This window comes from Cavia porcellus, unplaced genomic scaffold, assembly GCF_034190915.1.
Source record: "Cavia porcellus strain 051 isolate PalLab524CR breed Dunkin Hartley unplaced genomic scaffold, mCavPor4.1 scaffold_8, whole genome shotgun sequence".
Taxonomy (NCBI): domain Eukaryota; kingdom Metazoa; phylum Chordata; class Mammalia; order Rodentia; family Caviidae; genus Cavia; species Cavia porcellus.
The window spans coordinates 4,724,181-4,747,157 of NW_026947491.1; the positions used below are offsets into that span (position 1 = coordinate 4,724,181).

The following is a 22,977-nucleotide window of genomic DNA, read 5'->3' on the forward strand; positions in this document are numbered from 1 at the left end:
GTAAGAAAATATTCAGATGGGAAGAGGAGGTAGTGGGGGGGGGGAGAAAAAATGATGACAAAATTAAAAAGAGAAAAGACATACGAGTATCATTATTTCAGGGGCACTCTGACCCAGAGGACAAATACTGTGCCACAGAAATATGCCTGGGATGGAGATTTCACTCGTCAGGTGAGGGAACAGTAGCCTCCAAAGGAAGGGCAGGTGCTTGGCATGGGATGGAGGTGCAGGAGATTGACGGTGCTCCGAAGGGGATGTGTAGTATTCCCTAGTGAAGATGAGCATTAGGAAAACTTCCTTGAAACCCACAGATCTTGAAGAAGTACTCACATTTCTCAGCTGCCACCTGTCCTGACTCAGAGAAACCACGAAAATGCCACCTAGCAGGCCCATGGGAACTAAAAACAGAGGTCTGAAATAATTTTAGCTTTTCACAAGAAGTGGCCTCTTCTTTTCCATTGCTGGGGCAAGGAATGAAAATAAGTATAAAGTAAGGGATGAATTAGACAAGGAGCTAGGGCACTGCCTTGTGGAGAGAGAGAAAGAGAGAGAGAGAGAGAGAGAGAGAGAGAGAGAGAGCGAGCGAGAGCACAGATGGGTATGGTGACTCTGGGATGCTAAAGCAAGAGAATCCTTGCCTAGGCAAGATATCAAGATAGATTCTACCTCAAAAAAATAAGTAAAACTACAGAGTGCATCTCCTAGGTAAAAGGAATGCGTGTATCTCAGAATGGTCAGGTTTATTCTATGGAAGTCAAGCAATATTTTGAGGCTTCTGCTGGGAGAAGGTTACAGTAGTGAAACTCAGGAGATTCACAACATATGTGATGTCTGCATTAAGGAACATTTTTATGCTAAGAGATATACACTGTATATGGACAGAAACCTAGGGACTGTGGTCATGGCCTCACCTTTCTCTGGCTGAGTGAGCTGGGAAGCATGAGAATGTGGTGCACTACCCTCTGGGTATGGCCATGCTTCTGCTTAGTCAAATGATCACTATCATACCACATACCTCCAGGATATTTGCTCTCCTACATCCTAAGCGTCACAGTCACCAGTCTCTGCTTCTCTACTGGAGATGAGCAAATTCCTGCTTTTCTGTTACCGTAGTGAAGGCCCTTGCCTTGAAACACCAGACTCTTTATCTCACCTGCTTTTCTAGAGTAGTTTTCTAGTAAGCATCTCTACTGCTAATTTTGGAAATCTTGAAAATCTAACTCATAGTTTTCTCACTCTGAGTCTTGGAATCACTGATCAGGCATGAAGTCCTTGGGTCAGGAAGACCAGGAGTCACCACAGATTTTCTGCTGTTCCTCAGGCTGTCCTACTGTGTCCATCCACAGAATTACTTTCTGCTTCCAGGTGAGGCTCTCTGCATCGTTAGCACAGGAAAATTCTGGGTATTTATTATTTATTTGTTGGTGCTCCTCAGAATGGAACCCACTGCCTTCTCATTGAGCTACATCCTCAGCCTACTTTTTAAGTTGTTTTTGCTATAAGACAGGACTTCGCTAAGTTATTAAGTTAACCAGCCCAGACATGAATTTATGGTACTCCCAACTCAGCCTCAAAGAGTATTGGGATTACAGGCATGTGCTACCAGACCTTGTTAAAATTCTGCTTTTTACTATGACAGAATTATGCTGTGTAGCCAGGCACTCCTGCAATCTAGCACTTAGGAGGCTGAGGCAGGAGAGTTGTTTGCAAATTTGAGACCAGCCTGGGCTATAAAGTAAGCCCACATCCAGCCTCAACTGCATAGTGAGACCCTGTCTCAAAGACAGAGAGAGAGTGGGGGGGGAATTGTGTTACATTTCTCTTTTTTGTGTTTTGGGGCAGATAACTCAAATAAAATGTCCATTCCTTGACATAACAGCAACATGTTTTGCCCAGGGTATAAAAATATAGATTAAATTAGTGAACAATTCATCCCATAGATTTCTGTGCTAAACCAAAAAAACTGAGAGAGAGAATTACCCACGGAGTACAGGAAATACACCCCAAACCAAGTTAGTTTTTCTGATGGTGATTTCTAGAACACTAAGAAAATCTTTGAGACATGGTTTCCTCCTCTGTACAGTGTGGACGACTGCTGAGAGAGCTGAGTAACAGTAGCAGGGCAGTGCTGTACTGAGTCAAATTAGAACCAGGGAAAAAAGGAAAATTCAGTAAGACTGCACTGACCAGTCTTTAAACTCCTAGTAAATTGCTCCCACAGACTTCTGGTATTGTTTTGATTTTTTAAAACTGTACAATTATTTGTCATGATTTCTTTGGCGCCTCTTTTAGATTTCAAGCTTGAAATAACTCGTTCATTCCCTTTGCTTGTCTTGGTCTTAAAACACAAGGTTTGCCATGAATCTGGAGTCAGTGAATGTTAAATACATGTATTTATGCTCATCCATGGCTCTATCATCTAAATTCATAAAGTAGGTCAGGCTAAATGCCTTAGAGAAATTTTAACGCAGGGATTGTTGAGCTTAACTCAAAAGAAAATTGGATTAATTTGGTTTAACTCAAAATTATCACCTGTTTCATCCCTAATATAGGAAGAAAAACTTTAGGAAGGATGAAGTAGGTTTAAAGTGTTAACTCTTGTTTTTTTTTTTTTCTTTTTGTCAATGAAGGTTAAGAAGCTCATAGTTTTCTTAACACTAGAATACCGAGTACAGATTAGACCTATTTATTAAGTTTCTAAGTCCCTATAAACTGCTTATTTGAACAAAGTTATTAGAAGGTGAGGGGAAACAACATTGGTAGGAGTTTCACCATACCCTATGCATTCCAAACCATTTATTTTTATTTAACCTTATTTTATCAGGGTATTTGAAACTAGAGAGATTCATTGATGAAATCACAAGTGTTTGAAAATTCACCTTTGATGTTATCTATAATTTTTTAATGCCTAAATACTACACTCAGAAAAATATAGTAGTCATGAAATATTGGAGCTAAAAGGTCTTTTTTTCTGGTCCCAGGACTTGAACTCATGACCTCATGCTTGCCAGGCTGAAGCTAAAATGTCTTAAATAAATTCCAACCCAAGAGTTGTGGAGGTATAAGCGTCTCAGAGAAACATAACAAAACACATGTGTCATAAGTGTGGTGGCCTCACCTGTCATTCTAGCTCTGGGAGGCTGAAAAAGGAGGATTTCAAGTACAAACCAGCTTAGGCAACTTAAAGAAAGAAAAAAATTAAAGGTCTGGGACTATAGCTTACTCTCAAGACCTTGAGTTCAATAAGTAAATAAAAATAGGTGGTTAACAAAATAAAAACTAGCTGGTGATTTAGCTCAGTGGCATAAGCTCCTGTCTTGCAAGTGCGTGGTCAGTTCATCCTCCATACCGATTTAAAAAAAAAAAACCTAAAAAATTTCAAAACCTGACACATGTGGCTTTTCCAGATGTCTCAGCGAGTGCAATGGCTGCAGCTTCATGTCCCTGCCTGTGGACAACCTGCTGCCAGCCTGATACATGACTTGGGTGGGCGTGCCCCCTCATCAGCTGCAGGAAGTGGGAAAAGCTGAAAGCCCTAAGCTTGCTCTAACCTCATTGGATGGAGTGGAGAGCCCAGGGGGTGGGTCCACATCTGAATCACGCAGGTGTCAGAGCTGGCAGCAGGGCCGATGGAGTCTTGGGGCCTCAGCCAGCTCCTGTGGGTTTCCTTATCAAGTAGTGTTGAAAGGCTGTGCACCTGGGAGACACAGTGGCTAAAGGCACATGCTGAAAAATCCCACTGCCAGTCTGCCAAATTAGCTACCACCACTTGTTAGCTATTTGATCTTAGCTACTTGACATTTTAAAAACCTTAGTCTCCTCATTAGTAACAGGGAAATATCTACTGAGTTAACCCCTGGTTTGCAGTGGTGATTAAGTGAAGGCAATGTACCATCATTAGGTGCCCAGCAGGATGGTGGTCTTTTTTATCAACTGTCACCTAGACTGATAGCTGGAATTAGTGATTTGGTCTCCAGGGTCTTCACTGCTGTCTCAACAACACCAGAAACATCTTCTGCTTAGTATACTTGATTTATGGACTAATTTACTTATCAGAGTTATCTATTCATTAAAAAAGACTTGTTGAGGAAAGTACTTAGTAGTCACTGCTGTATCTTGCGTTAGTGGCGTCTTTGTGAGAGGAAAGGCCGCACATGCTCTGGTCTTGTGCTTTGTTTTCTGCTAGGACTTTCTTGAAATGGGTCATCCGTTCCCCTAGCACGTGTACCCACAGCTTCACCAAGACCACCAAGTCTTCTGAAGTCAACTCTCACATTTTTATACAGCTTGCTGCATACATTTCCATTTCCTGCTTTTGACGCTTAAGTCTTGAGAGACTGCTGCACTTCTTGTCGTTTAAAAAGTACTCAGGAGCTGTCTTTTGGTACCAAGAATGAGACAAAGTGTAAACAATCACAGCGTTAAGTGAAATAAATTAGACACACAGGCATACATGTGGGATGGTTTTTCTTATGTGATAAGCCCAAAGTATAAATCAAGGAGCAAAATAAAGGCTAGATAATAAGAATCAGAGCGATAGAGCTTTATCAAGTAGGGAAGAGATCTAGAGATGGAGAGAGGGGGTTGGGGAAAGAGGGGAAGTGAATTAAGTTGTGCAAGTACCAACTCCCCATGATGAATATAGTCACTATGCATGCAAGCATGTCCTAATAAAAGCATTTGGTAAGTTATAAGGACTCTTAAAAAGGACCTCTCCATCCTAAAAGGTAAAGTTGAATCAGCTAACATAGAGTCAATACAATTAATGGATCATTACCTACTGATTTGTACAAACTCCACAGTTACACTCACAGTGCTGTAATTGGAACATGCATGTGCTTGCTTGAGGGTCCCTGTGTCAGTCAGCTTTTCTGTTACTAGGACACAATACCTGACACCCACAAATTAGAAGAGGAGAAGTTCAATCTGTTTGACAGTGTAGGGAGTTTCAGTACATAGTTAGCTCGGTCCAAGGCAGAAATATCATGGCATAAGGGAGTGTTAGAGCAATGGTGCTTAGTTCATGGTGACCAGGGAGCTGAGCAAGGGAACTGTACAAGAGAACATGAGATAAAGGACTAAGTGTAGTACCCAATACCGCCCCTCCATGACACACCCAGACACTCAAGAAATGTGTGAGTCCCAAAACAACCAAACAAACAATGAAAACCAACAATCACAGTCTCGTGAAGATCCTGTCTCTTCCTTCTCCTTTCCCCCCACTTAACATCCTACGGAACACTTAACTGTGGATTGACTTGGTGAATAGCAAGAGTCTGTCACTAAGGAGAAAGAAGTGAAACATGGATAGAAGGTAACTGCAAAGCAATATGCTTTACTTTGGTATAGGGAGGAGGATGGATTATTTTAGGGACTGTGGGTAGGTGAAGAGGTGTCAAAAAGGACTTCTAGCAAGGGATAACATCTGATGTGATGTTTAACTAAAATCGTTTCACACCATAAATGCTAAAGATGGCAATCCTTGTAAGAGTCCCACAAAATAGTATAGTTATTCTCTCCGCCTTCTCAGTGCCCTGTACATTCCAGCCCTCTGCTCTGCATCTTGTCCTGCTTTTTTGGACATTCACCTTACCTGTCCACACTTCGACACTGAGTTTAGATGTGGGACTTGTATTGGACAATGGAATGTGTACAGACTGACTAAAACATTCCAAGCAAGAGCACTACTATGCTTTAGTTGGTTTGATGGTCCTCCTTTTGGCAAGGAGAATAGATGTGTCCAGTATTGCCCCTGCTCATTCAGTGCAGGCACTAGTATAAGAAGACTTAAGAAACAGAGCCACACAGAACCTCATCTGACCCACAGATAAAAGTACATGATGTGTGTAAGTAATAAACTTTTATCATCACAAGGTACAAAAGCATTACAGTTTATGTGGTAGCAAGATTGGCTAGAAAAACTCTGCAAAATATTGTTATCTCTACTTCTGAAGACAGAGCTAGATATGGAGAGGATTTGGGTAACAGGCTCCATCATGAATTTAATAAGAAAAGAGGTCCATGACTTACAGGAAAGTATACCGTGTTCCATATTTTTCAAAGCATCCAGTCCATAAGCAACAGCTTATGTAAGGGAACAGACATGGACAATTTAGTATGTAAACAACTTGGTATTTCTGAGTTAAGCATTGTAAAGAGTATCAGGGATAGTTACAGATGAGGATAGGATAGCAGATAAGTAGGTTTGATCATGGATGACCTTTAAATATGTTAACATGTTGACTTGTAGCTAAAGAACTAATGCCTGAGTTGATGTGTCAGGCAGTAGAGATAAAATACTGTAGGTTGGGGGCTTATGCAAGACAAATTTGTTTTCTGATTCTGCTGGGGGTAGTCTAAGGACAAGATGCCAGGAAATTGGTGTCTGGTTAGGCCTTTATTCCTAACTTGTAAGAGGTCACCTTTTTCCGGTGTTCTCTTTGCAGGGAGAAAGGGAAACAAGAAGAGGAGAGAGGAAGAGAGGGAGAGAGAGAGAAGAGAGAGAGAAGGAGGAGGAGAATGGGAAAAGAAAGAGACAGGAAGGAGGAGGAAGGAAAGAGGAGGAGGAGGAGAAGGGAGAGAGTGAGTTGAACAGGTGTCCTGTTATCTCATGCTTTTCTTATTTACTTTTGACACTACCCTGTAAGACCTGGTCCTACTCCTATAACTTCATTTAACTTGAATCACCTTGTGTCTATATACAGCTGTACTAGGAGCTAAGACTGTTGAGGAATGAATAGTTCAATCTGAAATAAGTACTTTGGAGGAAACGTATTGAATATTTTAGAATTTTCAGCGCTCTGTATTGATCTGCATTAAATAAAATGCTATAAATTTAAGCTTACAGCAAACACAGATATATTATGCTTTTATTCTAGATCAGTTAACCATTTTACTATATAAATCTGCAAAGGAGGAGAGATTTTGGCCAAGGTCACATGAGTAATTAATCCCAGCCAAAGGAGAAGTCACAGTCTTCTAACTCTCCCCGGGTTTCTAAGAATCCAAACCAATCATCTGGTTAAACAAACTTCTTCAGCAAAGTGCTGATTTCTGTCCAAGTCTAGATGCTTTCCTTGAACTTCTGAAGTATCTGTTTTTTCACCTCAGGTAACGTTCTTCCAGGAACCCTGAATCTGCACAATGCCCCTCTCATTCCATCAGTCTCTGTTGTCACATTTCCATCTCAATTCCTGCCCCAGGTGATACTGCTCCCTGGGAGAAGAAATGAGCCATCACTGTACCCCTGTGCTAACCCACTAGCTTGCTGAAGTGTGCAGATAAAGAAGCCTGGAAAAGAACTAGTAAAAGTTTTCCTAATGATATGTCAGTTTTTCAAATTGCTTCTTTCATTCACACATCACTTTCAGGCCGTGATAACATGGGAACAAACAATATTTTATGCAAATTTTCAAGTTAAATAAAAGCATTGCTAGTCAGTCAGTTAGGTTCCTATGCTCAGTGCTGTGTTCCTCAAAGGAGAGCACTGGTTCTGATAAAGACCAAAGATGGAATTTATCTGAAGCTAGCTCCAAGGAGGTGGAGAGGCGTGTTTGCCTCAAACTCCCATCTCCCCATATTCAAGTGGGCATGGGTGCTTACTGTAAGGAACAAAGGGAAGAAGGAGAACAGAGGGAGGATATTTTATCCCCTCTGCCACCTTCAGCTCATCTGCTTTTTCTTGTGGAAAGGAAAGCTACTCCAGCCTCCTGGGTCTGCATGTTCTATCACTTCATCTGGGCCGGGGAGGAGGAGGTGTCGGACATGTGCTCAGAGGAGGAAGCTTACAGAAGCTGCTTTTCTCTAAAAGAAAAAAAAAAAACTCCAACTTCTAAAATTCCATGTTGCACTGCTGGTTACAAAAGAACAGAGATGGGACTCTACCAGTTAGATGCCTTCTTCCATGTGGGAGTTCTCTGCAAGCAGTTCTATGTATTCGGTCAATGATAATAATTTCATTGTAGATAAATCTTATAATTATAGAGTTGTAGCAGCTACTGTAATCACAATATAGATGCCATTAAAGAAGCTGATGTGAGAGTGACTTTCTAAAAACTGTAGGTTATTCTCCTACCTCATTCAATAAAGTAATAAGTATTGATTTAAATATCTCGGGACATCATTTATACTCATTTTAAAGTGTAAAACTCATTAAAAGCAACAAATATTTTCTAATTTATAATATAGGCTAAGAAATAGTCCTGGTATTCAAAGTAAAAATAACACAGTAAAATAGTGGTTCCAGGATCGCTCCCCTCCACTCACAGGAACCTGACCAGTGCCCCAGGTCTAAGCTCCCTGACCTCTGTCCTGATACCCACTACATAGCCTGGCCTATAACGAGCTTTTCTCACCATCTGCTCCTTAAAGGTTCATGCACATGGACCACATCTCATAAAACCAATTATAACAGACGGAATTGTGGGAAAGGTCATGCGCAGCAGACACGGCTGCCAGGCCCCAGGCCATGTCAATCACGCTGCCAATATGCTCTGAAAGAACCGATAGAGGCGCGCTAGGCTCAGCACAACTTTTGAGTTCCTTGAACCCAACACATTTAGCTTTTGTGCCATCTGCGTTTCTGTAGTGGAAGCCCATCACTCTGAGCAAACCTCATTCTTTAAACATCGCTGAACACAGATGCTTTTTCTTTATTGTCCTGTGCTAGATCCAATTCTTTTTTGAGCACTGGAACTTGAAAACGTGTTCCAGAACCCCATCACCCATGGCAACAAAAAGAGGTGAAGTATTGTTTCCAAACGTCTTGAGACAAAACGTCAGAGTAAAGCAGTGACACTATTCAAAGTTATTTCCAAGTAATTAATTAATTTTTCATCGCACTGGAAATTAAACTTCGGGCCTTTGCACTAAACTATTTCTCCACCTCTGCAACTTTAAATTTTCTAAAAAATTCAAACAGGATCTCTCAAAGTCAGGTAAGCTAAAGGCTGGTCTTGATCTGGTCCCTTCCACACAGATTTCTGGGATTATGATTGTTTCCACTTCCAAAATGCTATTCAGTATTCATTAGTCTGCAGTTTGACCTCACCAGCACGAGAATGCCCGTGTAAAACTGGGCTTGCTGACCTGTGTTTGCCAGTCACTGGGTCCTGCACAGCTCCTTACACCCTTCTTTCCTCTTCGGCTTCTTTCACTGGCTGCTCTTCTTGATTGGTCATTCCTTCAATATCTTCTTGAATCATTCTGTCATATTTCTTCTGATTATTTGGTCTTGAACTTGAAGCCTTTGTTTCCTCTTCTTTATTTTAATTTTAGCACTTTATACTCCAGAACCCTGTCTTGGCACTTATTGTTTATTTTAGCTCACAGTTTGTAGAGTTTTGAGCACATGGTCAGCTAGTTCTAAGGGAAGGGAGGAATAGCAAACAATCCATGGCAGGACAGTCAGGAAGCAGAGGGGCATCAAAGAACAACACATATATTTGCCTACCGTGACCTACCTTTTCCCACTAGGCTTCACCTCCCAACATCATACTCAGCATAAGTCCGTCAGTCGATGGATCTGGTGTCCATGATCCAGTCATCTCATAAAAGGCCCACCTATGAGCCAAGAGGCTTTGGGACTCATCTAGATATAAACCATAACATTCAGCCAAATGCTGGTTCTCAAGTCTCTTTTCTCAGCTCAACACCTTGAACCCTGGGCCTAAGGTGCTTAGCAGACAGCAGCACTTGAGTGCTTCCTAGAACTTCAGATCTGCTTCTCCATGTGGAAGGTGTGCTCTTTCTCCACTCTGCATGCCCTGTGGTACCTTCTGTCTCTGTGACTGACATCAAGAATAAATCCAGCTCCTGTGCAGAGGTTTAGTTGTCCATGCACGTTTTCTATTTCATACAGGCCTCTAGAATCAATCTAGTTTGCTACCTGCCATAGAGATTCTATGTAACAACTATTATATGTAGACATGGCCATCTCCAACCTCATACCTCTGTATTGTAATTGCCTTATAATTGGTCTACTGCCTCCCCCACACCCCATTTGTAATCTTCTGGCACATTTTCAATGGTTCATAAGGTGAATCAGTTTTCTTTCAATTCATCACATTCTTCTGCATCATAGAGTAATGATAAAATCTAAATTTTTGAGCGCAACATTCAAAGCCTCTATTACGTGCCCCGATCTTGATTTCTCATCCTTTTTTTCAGTAGTTTTCATCCAATTTTCTTGTAATTTTAAATTACTCATAGGTGTTTTTCATTGCTCACCTGTCCTAAGGCTGATCATTTTCTCCCTGAAATTTTCTACTCCTGCACTAACTTCTTGGAATACCACTTTGTTTTGTGCATTTTGTATACTGTGATACTTCTTTGGGATAACATATCAAGATCTCTCACTACCATAGTGAGAAGTGACCTTTACAATAACCTGTTGTGCACCTTACATAGTGATTATGCAAATGGGTCGATACCTCTATGTCCTCCTGGACCATTTGTCCCTTCTCTTCCTAGGTGTGATGCCTAGAATGCAATAGGAATGTTGCTATAAAAGTGGCTTTTTAATGCAAATGAACAAGAGAAAATAACTTACCAATATCTAAAGAAATGACAATATTTAGCAGAAGTTTTTGGATAGGGATTAAAAAAATTTCTGTGTTTCAAAAGCAAGATAGGAAACACAATTTCTGGCTTCGAGAAAGATTTCCTAAGGGAAATGTCATTGTTTCTGGTCTATGGGAGATTTAAAAACCTACAAAACTGGCAACTTATCTTTTATTCCTAATATCCTTGATTAAATATATTTGTTTTGCAGAAAAGATTCCTGGCAAATTGCAAGTTCTCTCTATTTGTGCAACTGCAGTTTCCAGGACAGTTAGCAGTAAAACCTCCACATCCTATTGCCCTAATTTATTTTTTTCTCTTAGACATCTCTTCTCCCTCTAGCCTTTGCTACTCAATACTTTACTAATGTCTAAAACCAGAATCCTAGGTGTTTTTGTTTCAGGACCTATCTATCCCTAGAAAATACTATTTTTTCCTCAGAAATCCTCATAAAGATAGAGAACATTAGCAGCACCTCTGTTCTTATTTTACCTTTCTATTGGACCTCTGAGATTACTAAGGAGATGTCTGTAGACAAGTAAAAAAATACTATATATGTATTTCCAAGGCATTGTGTCTAATGATTTGTAATGAATTTTAAAGTTGTTTTTGTTTCTTATAGAAACCACAGAAAAAAATAACTCTTTACCTGTCGTATGGATTCAAAAAATATTTTGGTTTGCACTATTTTAGTCTTACAACCAAGTGGAGAGCAGTGTTGAACTGACTTTGCAGAGGTGAGAAAGCAAACTCAGATGAATATTTTCATCCAAAGATACAGTGGTGGTAAATGCTAACATTGAAGCATTGAGACTGTTTTCATTTAGAATTTTCTTCAGGATGGTATTTTCTTTGGGCTTTTGCTATTGTCCTTTTAAATACTTTATAAGAAGGCTGTGAAATCTTAGCTGTTTTTGGACCAGTTCTATACAAAACAGAAAATCAGCTCTATTTGTAAGAGGCAGGAGACTATTAGACTGCAAAGTGGTGTACTTATAAGGCCAAGTACTTCAAATTTGCAATAATTCAGATTATTGCTCTAGTAGTATAGGATAAACATACATAATAAAAAGCAATGAAAATTGCATTAGTCAGCATTCTGTCAGTGACAACAACCTGAAGGATTACCTGAGGAAAGCTTTGTTTTGGTTCACGGCTTTGGGGGGATTCAGCCCATGGCGGTTTTATCCATTGCTTTTTGGACCTGGGGTGAGGAGAAGCAACATGGTTGGACAGAGGACACTTTTAATGTCATGGTAGCCAAAAAGCAGAGCAAAAGGAAAGGCACCATCGGAAAAGGGCCAGGGCCAGATCTAGTCCTCAAAGTCCCCCCTCCATGATCTTCTCCTTTTAACTGAACCCTATCTCCTGTTACCTTCACTCCCTTTTGGATCCATCAAATTATTCATTCATTAGTGGATTATTTTACTGCTTCACTTAGAGCTTTTATGGTCAATCCACTCCCAGGAGCCCAGTAACCAAACCTCAAGCATAATAAGTCTTTTATGGGATGTATTTTATCACAACAGTAAGAAGGACTTGCAATCACTCACCACCAAAACAAAACTTAGTGGCAAGAAAACTGGAATCACCAAGAATATTTATTCATGCATTCGTTCATGTCTCTGTTTATTTACTTAAAGAATAACTTGCATAGAAAAATATTATAAACCTGCTATGTGCTGGTTCTTTTTATGCTAGAAAGATAACTCAGTGAGAAGTTACTTTTAGGATAGATCACATCATGACAAGAATGTTTTCATTTGAAATCTTATTCATATGAAAATTATTATGCATAAATAGATGTCAGAATATTTTGAACATATGATCTGCCAAATCACAAAATCTACTGTTGATAAATACTCCTGAAATTAATTTCAGAGGTTCAAACCAAAAAATATGTTGCTTTTTCTAAGGAACTAGCTTATTCTTTGCACAGTAAGACTGAATTGTGACACTATGTTCATACTTGTCTCTTTAATTTGGTGACTAAAATATTTAAATTTTTTTTATTTTAACAGTACAAAACAGAATAAAGCCAATCAAAACAAAGCAGTGAAAGTGATACATAACTTTAGAACAGGACAATGGATCATCAATAATGCCACCATAGTATATCCTCACAATAGCTGTTCATTTTCTCAGACACACTAAAATCAAATAAAACAAAACAATAAAACCAACAAAAACAGAACATTGAATTAAGTAAAACAATAAATCAGAATGAAACAAAACAGTGAGAATAATATTGGATTTCCAAAACACGACAGAAGGAAATCCCCCATATTGCTATATTGCATACTGTTATCCTCCAAATATATGCTTAAACTGCTGGCTTTAGTCCTGCAAAGTCAATCAAACAATACAAGCATTTAGTTGTTTTTATACCTCAGTTTTTATCAACTCAGCCTGTTCTATGAACCAGCTGGTTGCTAATGGGGGGTGGGTGGGTGGCTGGAGGGTCTTGATTCTCAGCCCATGTGCCTGCCGGCTCATAGGAAAGGTGACCTGGCTTCTCTTTTCCTCCCTGCTTGATTTATGTGGCTCACAGGAAGATCAAACTAGATTCTTGATGTGCTCTTCCCAGACTTGGCATGGCCTCTGCAGACTCAAAGAAACAGTGGACTGGCTTCTCTTTCCCTGGACTCTGCATGGTCTCTGGTCACTAAAATCTTAAAAGTCAATTTGCTTTGGTCACTACAAGGTACACACAAAGAAAAAAAAAAGAATCATATTAAGTAATTTATGTAACCATAGCATTTATGGTTAGCTTTCTGAATTTGAAAGTTTTTACTATCCTCTTCTGTTACTGCTTATTTTGCCTCTATTTTTATATTTTGTGTATTGTGAACATCTCTGTGAAGTCTATTTAAGTATTTTTAGTGACAAAATCCAAAGATGTAGTAGAATGTATGGAAAGAGAAGTTTGGATTTATGAGGGACGTTCAGAGTTAATTTCAACAAAATTTGCCACAATTTCAACAAAATTCTACTACATGATGTTTGTCTGCTCTTGCCTGGTACAAGGTCATAAATAAGAAAATCACTGCCCCGTTACTCCAAGACAGCCCACTCCACTGAGGGCAGCTCTGGTTATTCATAAGTTCAACCTCCTGTTAGGTGAAATCTGCCTCTGACAGAACTTTCTTTTCCAAATTCAAAGCTTTGAATGTTATTTAAAATTGTAAACAAGGGAACAATAAATAGTTCTCTCTCTCTCTCTCTCTCCCCCCTCTCTCCTACTCCCTTTTCCTCCCCACCTCTTTCTCTCTCTTTCTTTACTTTGAGATGACAAGAAACCCAAAGCCCAGTTGTTAGAATGAGAGGTGTTAATAGGATCTGGAGGAGAGGCACACAGTTTGATATTCAGTGTTAAAGACAGCTTGCTAGGCTGTTTCTTTATCAAATCTTCATTACCCACCACACTATGTCATTACTTACAAGCTTTAGCGTCAAAGTGCTGCTCTGACAACCCTCAACAGCCTTTCTTTCTCTCTAGAAATAAATACTATTGATCAGCAGAAGCCATACCTAAAGCTGCCAGGAATGTGTGAACCTATTACTTTCTTCTATTAAAGATGAATATAATCTGGAAAGAAGAGTTGATTCTCCTTGGATTTGTGGTCACTTATGGTTTTCCCTTGTAACCTATTTGTAACATTTCATTACACACTGTAATGAATAGGGTTTGGGATAGTTTTGTTTAGTAAAGAATTTTTGTCTCACTGCTTTATAGGGAAAGATGCAGAGTGAGGCTGTGGACATCTGCAAGCTGAACACACTTGCTCTGATTTATAAAGGGTTATGAGACCAAGTTTTGGATCCTAAGGACACTGCAGTGTCCTTCTGTCCTACTTATCATTTTTCTTTCCTGTCTCTCAAATGACTTCAGGCTATGTTTTTCTATAGCTTTTTATATTTCAACCCTCCCTCAAATTTCAGCAAACGCTTCTTAACTGACCACCTTGCCAACAGACCACTTCTCTTCTTTCTCTTTTGTCCATCTTTCAATTTTCTTCTGTAATCAATATGCTTCATCTAAGCCCAAACCCAGCTCAACACCCCAGTACTCATAATTTCCAAGTTTTTAGGTTTCATTTCATCCCAGATCCAAATTCATTCTCAAACTTCAGATGTCACACCTCATGACTCACTTCTCATTATGCAACCCATTCTATTCCATCCATCAGATCCCTTATTTTTCAGTTTCAATGAGCTGCATCCCATGTACTTCCACATCCGCGTAACTGTGCCCACAGTACAATGTAATGGCTAATGTGAAATGTCCACTTGGTTGGCTTGGCAGCTGCTGGAGGAAAGCACACTGCTGGGTGTGTCATAAAGGTGTAATCTTGGGTACCATATCTGGTCCTTGGCCCCCTCCTCTCTGACAATTTTGTTTCCCTGCTCTGCTTTCCAGATGATGTGAACCAAACATGATCTTTGCCAACCCCGTGTCCTTTTGCTATGATGTTCCTGACTTGGAATCCGCTGACCCTGAACTGCATCTCCTGAAACTGTGAGTCAAAATAAACCTGTCCATTTTTGAGCTGTGAATGCTGAGTGCATCCTGTGATAGGAATGATGACTATTACACATTTTATCTTTTCTTCATCTAGCTGATTTTGTCCTCTAAGAGCTTTTTCTGTACCTTCTGTTTTTGTCTCTCATGCAGATCCCTTGTTTGGGCATGCCTGTCAAGGCACTTACCACATTAGACTTTAATTACTTGTGCTTGAGTTTGAATCCATTATTCCTAAACATGTTGAAGAGAGCTCTTGTGGCTTTATCAATCCTCAAAATGTAACTTCTGGCTTTGTTCTTGATGCAAAGCAAGTTTCTGATAAAACTCTATTAACTTGAGTAAAAGACTAGATAAATCAATGAAATAAACTGTAGCAAGGTGTACATATCTTGTCAAAACAATTTTAAGCTCCAGAAAACAAAAAGTGTGATGTCAGAATAAAGACACCTGGATGATAAGCTCCAGAGAACTGTAACTCTCAGTAAGATGACCTGGAAGGGACATTTGAGAGTTCCCAAGGGTTCCAAGCAAAGCCAATCCAACTCTTCATGTGACAGGGACAGAAACTGATTCTGAAGGAGGCTGAGGGGCCACTTGGGGTCACAGAACCTCTGCCTCAGAGCTGAAAACAGAGGTTCCCATTACTGCTCCTCTGTGACTGTGAAATGTTAGTCACTTCATTTTTACCAAAGCTGCAGTGGTATATGGTATATGCTACCTTCATAAAAATATATATATTACTCAGTAACCCATATGGTTAGAGGCAGGAATTCTAAAAGAAGACTGTTCAAATCACAGGAGTCTTCAAGTTTTCAAGTTTTACTGGGGATGATTTCAGCATTTCTCTAAAATACTCTCTTGGCTCATCATGAGTTACGAATGCATTAACACCCCCATCAAATGTAACCAGGAAAATCTGTTTCACCTGGAGGTGTGTAGTCTAATTAAAAATGAATAAAGCCTGAATATCTCAGTTTCATCCTCATACTTATTTTTCGTTCTATTATGAATATATTCCAATTATCTACTTCAGCCTTTCCATTGGATATCAGAAGATAGTTAAATTTCTCACCTTTAGGGAAACATAAGGATAATTTTGAGCAGACATTCTTTAGGCTTATTAATGATAATGTAAGAGGCCCTAAAGAACATTTTAATATTTCTAATGCTAAAATAGATATTATGTGATAACTTTGAACAAAATTACATAGATTTATTAGAATTTCAAGTTAGTTGAAATGATTAAAACTGGAGAGAGCACACTGATAGACACTATACAGGCAGCCTGTGTTTCTTTGCCCTACAACAGATGGAAATAGAGAGTTAACCATGACAAAACCAAAACAACACAGTTTATTTGGTAGACTTTTTATTCCTCAAAATACTGTCTACATGTCTCACAAAACTTGCATTATATTCCTTGGTTGTATCAAGATCAAAGTTCTTGATAAGATGTCATTCCTTCTTTTTCCAAGTCTGATATTTTAAGACAGAAGACTGGGGACTTGGATCAAAATAGTTCTTTCACTATGGATGATCCCTGAAGAAATAAAGAACTCGGGGGACTAAGGATTCTCCTGAGCCAGATTTCCCAAGGATCCTTGAAGTTAAGAGAAAACTTGAAGAAACTCAGATATTATATTTGCAGTGCTTGGCTAGGGGCTCATGATTAAACAGACTGAGAGAAAGCTCTAGAATCTCTGTTAATATTTACACAGTGAATATCACATTTAAGTGAGTAGGTGTGAAGCATGGAGACAGGAGAGTTTAAGTGCTCTCAGTTGATCTGGAATAGAGTCTACATTTCCTGAATCCTGGGTACCATCACCTCAAAGTGACAGCTTTCTGTAAGTCTGCAGAGAACACAAACAGTTGACAATAAACTCATTTACAATTTATGACATCCCCAAATTTGTTTCAGAAGAAGAGATACAAAAACATTTGAATAGAAATGACACTATTATGAAAGCACTTCATAATCCCAGCACTCAAAGGCTGAGGCAGGGAAATCACCCTGAGTTTAACACCAGCCTGAGTTACATAGTAGAATCTTCTCAATCCCTCCCCTCAAAATTAAAAAATATATATATATAAAGCACTTCTCGGTAAATTCTAGGACTTAACTTTTGCCACTTTTTAATCTTGTTTTTTGAGAAAAGCTTTATTTTGGTTCCCATTTTTCAATTACTGATGCATAGAAAATATGAATCTTTAAAAAATACAACCATTATGGAAATTTCTCAAAGTGGTAAAATTAGAAAATCCATATGACCCAGAAATCCTTCTTCTAGGAATCTTTCTTCTTGAAAGAATTAAGAATATCATAGGATAACGATACATGCACACCAATGTTTATGGTAGCATGATTCATAACAGCCCAATCCTGAAAGCCGCCTGCATACCCACCAACTGATGACTGGATACAGAAAACATGGTGTCTATACCGAAGGGAATACTGTTTGGATGTAAAGAAGGACTAATTTGAGACATTATAAGAAACTAGACATGTGTTGAAAACATAATGTTGAATGAAATAAGTCAGAAACACGAGCAAAAATACCAGAGTAACTCTCATTTGAGAAAGGCAAAGCACAGAGGGCAAATTAAAGGATGCTAGAAGGAGACAGGGGTCCATCTCTTGCAAACAGGAAAGGATCTAAGAGACCACAGGACGGAGGAGAAATAAGTAGGAGGATGGTGCGCCACCTACAGGAACCTCGTAACCGCAGTGAATATGAACATTATATGCCGCTGACACTAATCAAGATTAATATCAACAAGAATGAAAAGGGAAAGGGAGGTTTCCAGCAGGAGGGAAGAGGAGGGGCATTTGAAAAAGAACCAAAAACTGTGTCAGTGCTTGAACCCACTCTCCAAGACGACTGTAAAGGGCATGTGCTGCGTGCATGCGCTGGTAAAACAACATTGGTATTGAAGATATCCTCTGAAGAACAGAAGACGAACAGGTGGCATAACCAGTATCTAGCTTGTTTCTTACGGGAATTTTTGCATCACGCTTCTTCAGCCCTTTCCCCTTCCTTACCAGATCCTTGACCACGAACTTAGGGGTCATTGCTCACTGTGCCCTCAGAGCCTGTTCAGCTCAGCTCAGGGAAAGAAAGCGTGAGGCCGGGTCTTCCGCAGCAAGGATAATAACCCCTTAGAGAAGTAGCCCTAATGTCCCATTTGTACACTTTTCTGGCAAATTATTCCTTTGCATTTGCCTCTTAAATGATCTCTATGTAGTAGATAGCTCACATACACAAATCTTATGGAAATTAGTTATTTCCCTAAAGCATAGCCATTTTTCTGCTAGGCTGAATTATTAAGACTTTTAAAAAAGTTTTTCCTTGAATTATTTTCCTTCCTCCAGTGGTTGATTGGTGATGGCTGAAAATAAAATTAGAAGACATCCCTCAACTGTGAAATGACTCATGGAAAAAGTTCTCTTTTGAAAGTTATTTGATTAGGAAAGTACTTTATTCCCTTAAAATATCCTAGATGAAATGTCCAACCCTCTCCGACTGATCTAATGTTAGTACTAGAAGGGACCTTAGTTCTGTTTTATACGGTATCTTTTCCTGGATGGCAAATTTAAGATTCGGATGTATTTTTCTGGCTGGGGAAGAAGACGAAAAAGAAACAAGCCTCCAATATCTTGCATTCTTTATTCATAATGATTTCTCATGTTTGCATACTATTTTATTATTTACAAAGCACTTTCTGCCATAATAATTTACAAGTATCATCAATCAATAAGATAGGAAAGGCATTTATAAATATCTTATATTATAAATAAAATAATTAGCAAAGTCAAAAAAGACTTTCTGATTTAGATAACTGTTGTTTCTCCTCACAAATCTACCTTAAGATTTGGTGTTAGTAGAGGCATGAATAAAGGAATGATATTATCATGATTTTCAGCTATTATTTTTTCTGGATAGCTTCCTAGATAAAATTATTGTCAATAGCGACATTGATAGAAATGTTCCTGCATTTAGGAACAACCTGCTGTACAACAGTAGAAGGAGGATTATACACAACTCTTTATGTTTCTTTCACTATTTGCTAGCAGAATGGTAGGCGATAAGAAAAAACTAGGCTCCAAAGGAATAGAAGTCAAAAACCTAATGTGTACCATGAGCTGTTCAAATCGCATGAGTCAGAGTTTGTTCCCACTCTGTAGCTGTGTTAATGCATTATGAGAGTTATGGGACACAGCTGTTAGGGTCACTGTCACCTCTCCATTTTGCTGAGCAGTGCTGGAAACACAACACAGGCACAGCGGGTTCCAGTGTTTACCCTTTTTCTCAAAAGATGTTCAAAAAGCTAGTAGCTCATGGCAAATATTAAGTCAATAACTATGACATATAAATTAAAACCAAGCTCTAAGTGGGTATGGACTACAGAACTCCACTGTGAACTAAGATATACCAATATTAGATGCTTAGCATGTATAGGGAAGTAATAAAAGACGGCATAGTTGGTTAGGAAGAAAACCCCAGTTTCTGTGTAGCACAAACTCTCAGAACCAGGTGAAAACTAAGCAAAAGAAGGAAGTAAAAGGAGACAGCATTCCCACGAAGAGCACAACCTCTCCCATCCCTGCCGTCTCTCCCTATATCTATGGTCAAAAGCATTGGATATAAGAATCACCCGGTTATTCTGGAAAGTTTGATTTCCTTCAGTTGTAGTATATAAGTTGCTTTCCATTCACTGGGACAAAATATTAAATATCTACAACTTAGGAAAGGAGAGGTGTACTGTTGCTCAGGGATTCAAAGGATTTAGTCCACGTTTGGCTTGCTTGCTGGAAGGCAGACAGGTCTGGTAGAGAGGCATGGTGGAGGGGCAAGGCAGCAGAGGGATGAGGAGCTGGGACAGGAACGCACACTTCCATGTCACATCCACTGTGCTCAGCTCTTCCAACCACCTCCTAAAACAGCAGTTCTGCTGTGAAACCATCAGCAGTTTGATCCACTGGTGGACCCTTATCATCCACCCAAATCCCAAGGCCACCACCCACAAACATATTAGAGAGCTGAGGGGTATTTTAGGACATCTGGGAAGACTGAGTTGATGGTGTCAGTATATACCCAGGGAGCAGCAAAAGGCGAGCCCTTGCCAGGCTTCAAAAGAGGCCAGTGAGAGAGGACTGCAAATCCTAATGCTGTGCAAGGCGATGTAGTCAGCTGTTACAGTTCACCTAATGCCTCACTTTCTTAGGCAACTTGAAGAACCATCACATGAAGAAGTTAAGCCAAATATGTTTTAATCTACAAGTGAAAATCATGAGAACTGGGAATGTCAAAGATTTGCTTAGGACCATGTGACAGTCAGGGTGGCATTCGATCTAGGGACCTTGGCTCATGGTTCATGGATGTTTGCTCCAGTGGGTTTCCCTTACTTGGGTTTGACCTTTTACAGCATAATCCATCCATTCATCTTTACATAGCAGCATGTTGTGCATTGGGTTGGGAATGGGTCATCTCCTTCCCTCAGGGGATAAGGAATACAAAGTGCTTATGTTCTCCTGACTTCTGTGGAAAACTCCATTCTGGTCACCTTTTATTCTTTCTTTCCTGTCGATACATAGCTATTGTAGAATTGATTTGCTCATTTCGGGACCCAAGAGTGTGCATAAGAATCAGAAACCCCACAAAGCCTAGAGCTTTGCTGTTTCAAGAGATGAAGTTTGTGGAGATTTGGTGTAACAGCGATAAGGAATTAATGTGGGCCACTGCAGGACAATAGCACATTTAAGAGACTAAGTGAAAGAATGGAGAATTTAAGTAACTCAGTTTCACATAGCTTTATTTAGTAGGGAAGTAGCATTTTCATTTTACCTTTTATTTTTTTACTTTTTTGTTAATCCATGGGTGCATGCTCAGTGAGTATCAAAGTTTACAGTCCAGCACTGTCGAGTGGGTTTCTCTCTGCAGGAAGAATGGCCTCTGGGATACTGCTGATCTCTACAGGCCCTTATGCTTTCTGGACTGTGACCTTGGATGGGACAATAAGAGCTCAACACTGGACGGCCCCTTTGACATAGGTCCAAGGGTCGGAGTTGGTGGAAGAGAAGCAGAATCAAGCAACTATTGTTTGTTTCTGGGTTTTACAAAACACAGGCTGATAGCTTTGGGATCCCTGTCCTGCCTTCCTGGGGAGAGAAGCCATGGAATCAGGACAGACACTTTGTCCAAGGATGAAAGCAGGGCTCAGGTACAGATGGGTCTTTCTCTGTGTTATCTCCCAGGTGCCTGTGTATGGTAGGTGGAGTGAGAAGAGAGAGCCTAAGGATCCAAAGATGTGGCTTAACAACTAACTCAGGCCAGGATCTGTGGGATCTGCCTGTCCTCACAGTAATCGGCGAGGCTGAAGCAGGAAGGTAGCATGTTTGTTCCCAGCCTGGGCAACTTTGCAAAAGTGTATCTAGAAAAAAAAATGCAACAAAGGGCTGAGGATTTAGCTCTGGTCCAATTCCTAGTAGTGAATAACAGCACTTGGCACATAGAATTCAAAATTTATAATAGGTCTAGTTGAATTTCTGGCCTTTTCATTGAGTACCTATATCCCCAGACAAACAGTGGGGCTTTCTTAATCACTTTGCCATTGTAAAGGACAGGTGTGAATGCGGTTGGAAATTGGAAGCTATTTTATCTCATAAGAGTCAATTGTGCTGACCTTCTTGGAACATTGTGTGGACTTTATTTTGTTTTTGAATCTTAAAATAACATCTTTATCAAAGGTGAGAATTTCATATGTTATATTTATATTTTTCTTTTGAAACACCATTCTTAGTAAATAGCTTTGTAAAAACCAAAAGTATACTTGTCATCATGGTGATATTGCTGATAGTATTATGAATAGTAGTAGGTAATATTTATCAGGTTCTTGTATATGAAATTTGCCAAGGATATATATATATATATATATGACCATAAGGCAAGGTATGAAACATTGTTATATCCATTTCATCAATCAGGAAACCAAGGCTCAGAAAGCAAAGGTAGCCTGGATAAAAAACTTGGCCTATGGCAGAAAACTGAGAAGAAAATTTGTCTTCTGAATCCCAAATTTTGCCCTTATCCAGTGAAAAATACTATTACTGGAAGGTCAGAACTTGGTCTTTAAGGCTACAAATCTGAGACACGGTATACATCAAAGCTTGTGGTAGATGCTTAAAATATTTATTGAATTGAATTTTCATTTTGACCTGGTACAGTGGATTTTGTTCCACCACAAATGTCTAAGACACTGAATCATCAAGAAGTTCATAAGAAAAGTACTTCCAATCAGACTACAAGTTTTGGTAAGAAAGTGTCAATCCTCTTAAGGTTTGTGGTCATACTCATGCTAAAACATAAATACCACAGGGTCCAGATAGCTATGGACCACCTCACTGTGATGAGGCAATGACCATGTTCTGCACATTTCACCCACTCTCTGGCTGCCAGGTAGACTGGCAAGTCCTTTGGTCTCCAGCATAAGGGGCAGAAAATAACATATAGGCTCATTTCCTTCAATAGCCATTGTTAGTTTATGTCTAGGTGGTCCCCCAAGCCTCACATGGTCATGGAGGCAGCTGAATCTAGTGTTTGTGATTGATTTGCTGGCTAGTGCTGGGATGGGTGGTCGGAGTGCTGCACCCACCCAGGGGCGGGGAGCTGCATACAATATATGGGAGGGAAGGAGGTGGGCTTTCCCCTTTTGCCCTTTCACTCATACCATGTTTGGTTGCCATGAACAGCTGCCTCTTAGTGACACCACCCTGCCTTGGAGCCAGCTGAGTATGACTGAAACCTCCAAAAACTGTAAGCTAAATAAACTTTTCCTTCATTCAATTTGGGCATCAGAAGTCAGGTATTTTGTCTCAGCAACAAGAGAAAGGT

At 39.7% G+C, this 22,977-nt stretch overlaps 1 long non-coding RNA gene across 1 annotated transcript in view; it reads left to right on the top strand.

Moving 5' to 3' along the window:
• LOC134477124 (uncharacterized) overlaps nt 1-22,977 on the top strand; it is a 195,775-nt gene that overhangs the window by 20,446 nt on the left and 152,352 nt on the right. Inside the window, exon 2 of the long non-coding RNA XR_010049023.1 lies at nt 14,981-15,079. This is a non-coding gene — a long non-coding RNA (uncharacterized LOC134477124). The remainder of the gene's footprint in view (nt 1-14,980; nt 15,080-22,977) is intronic.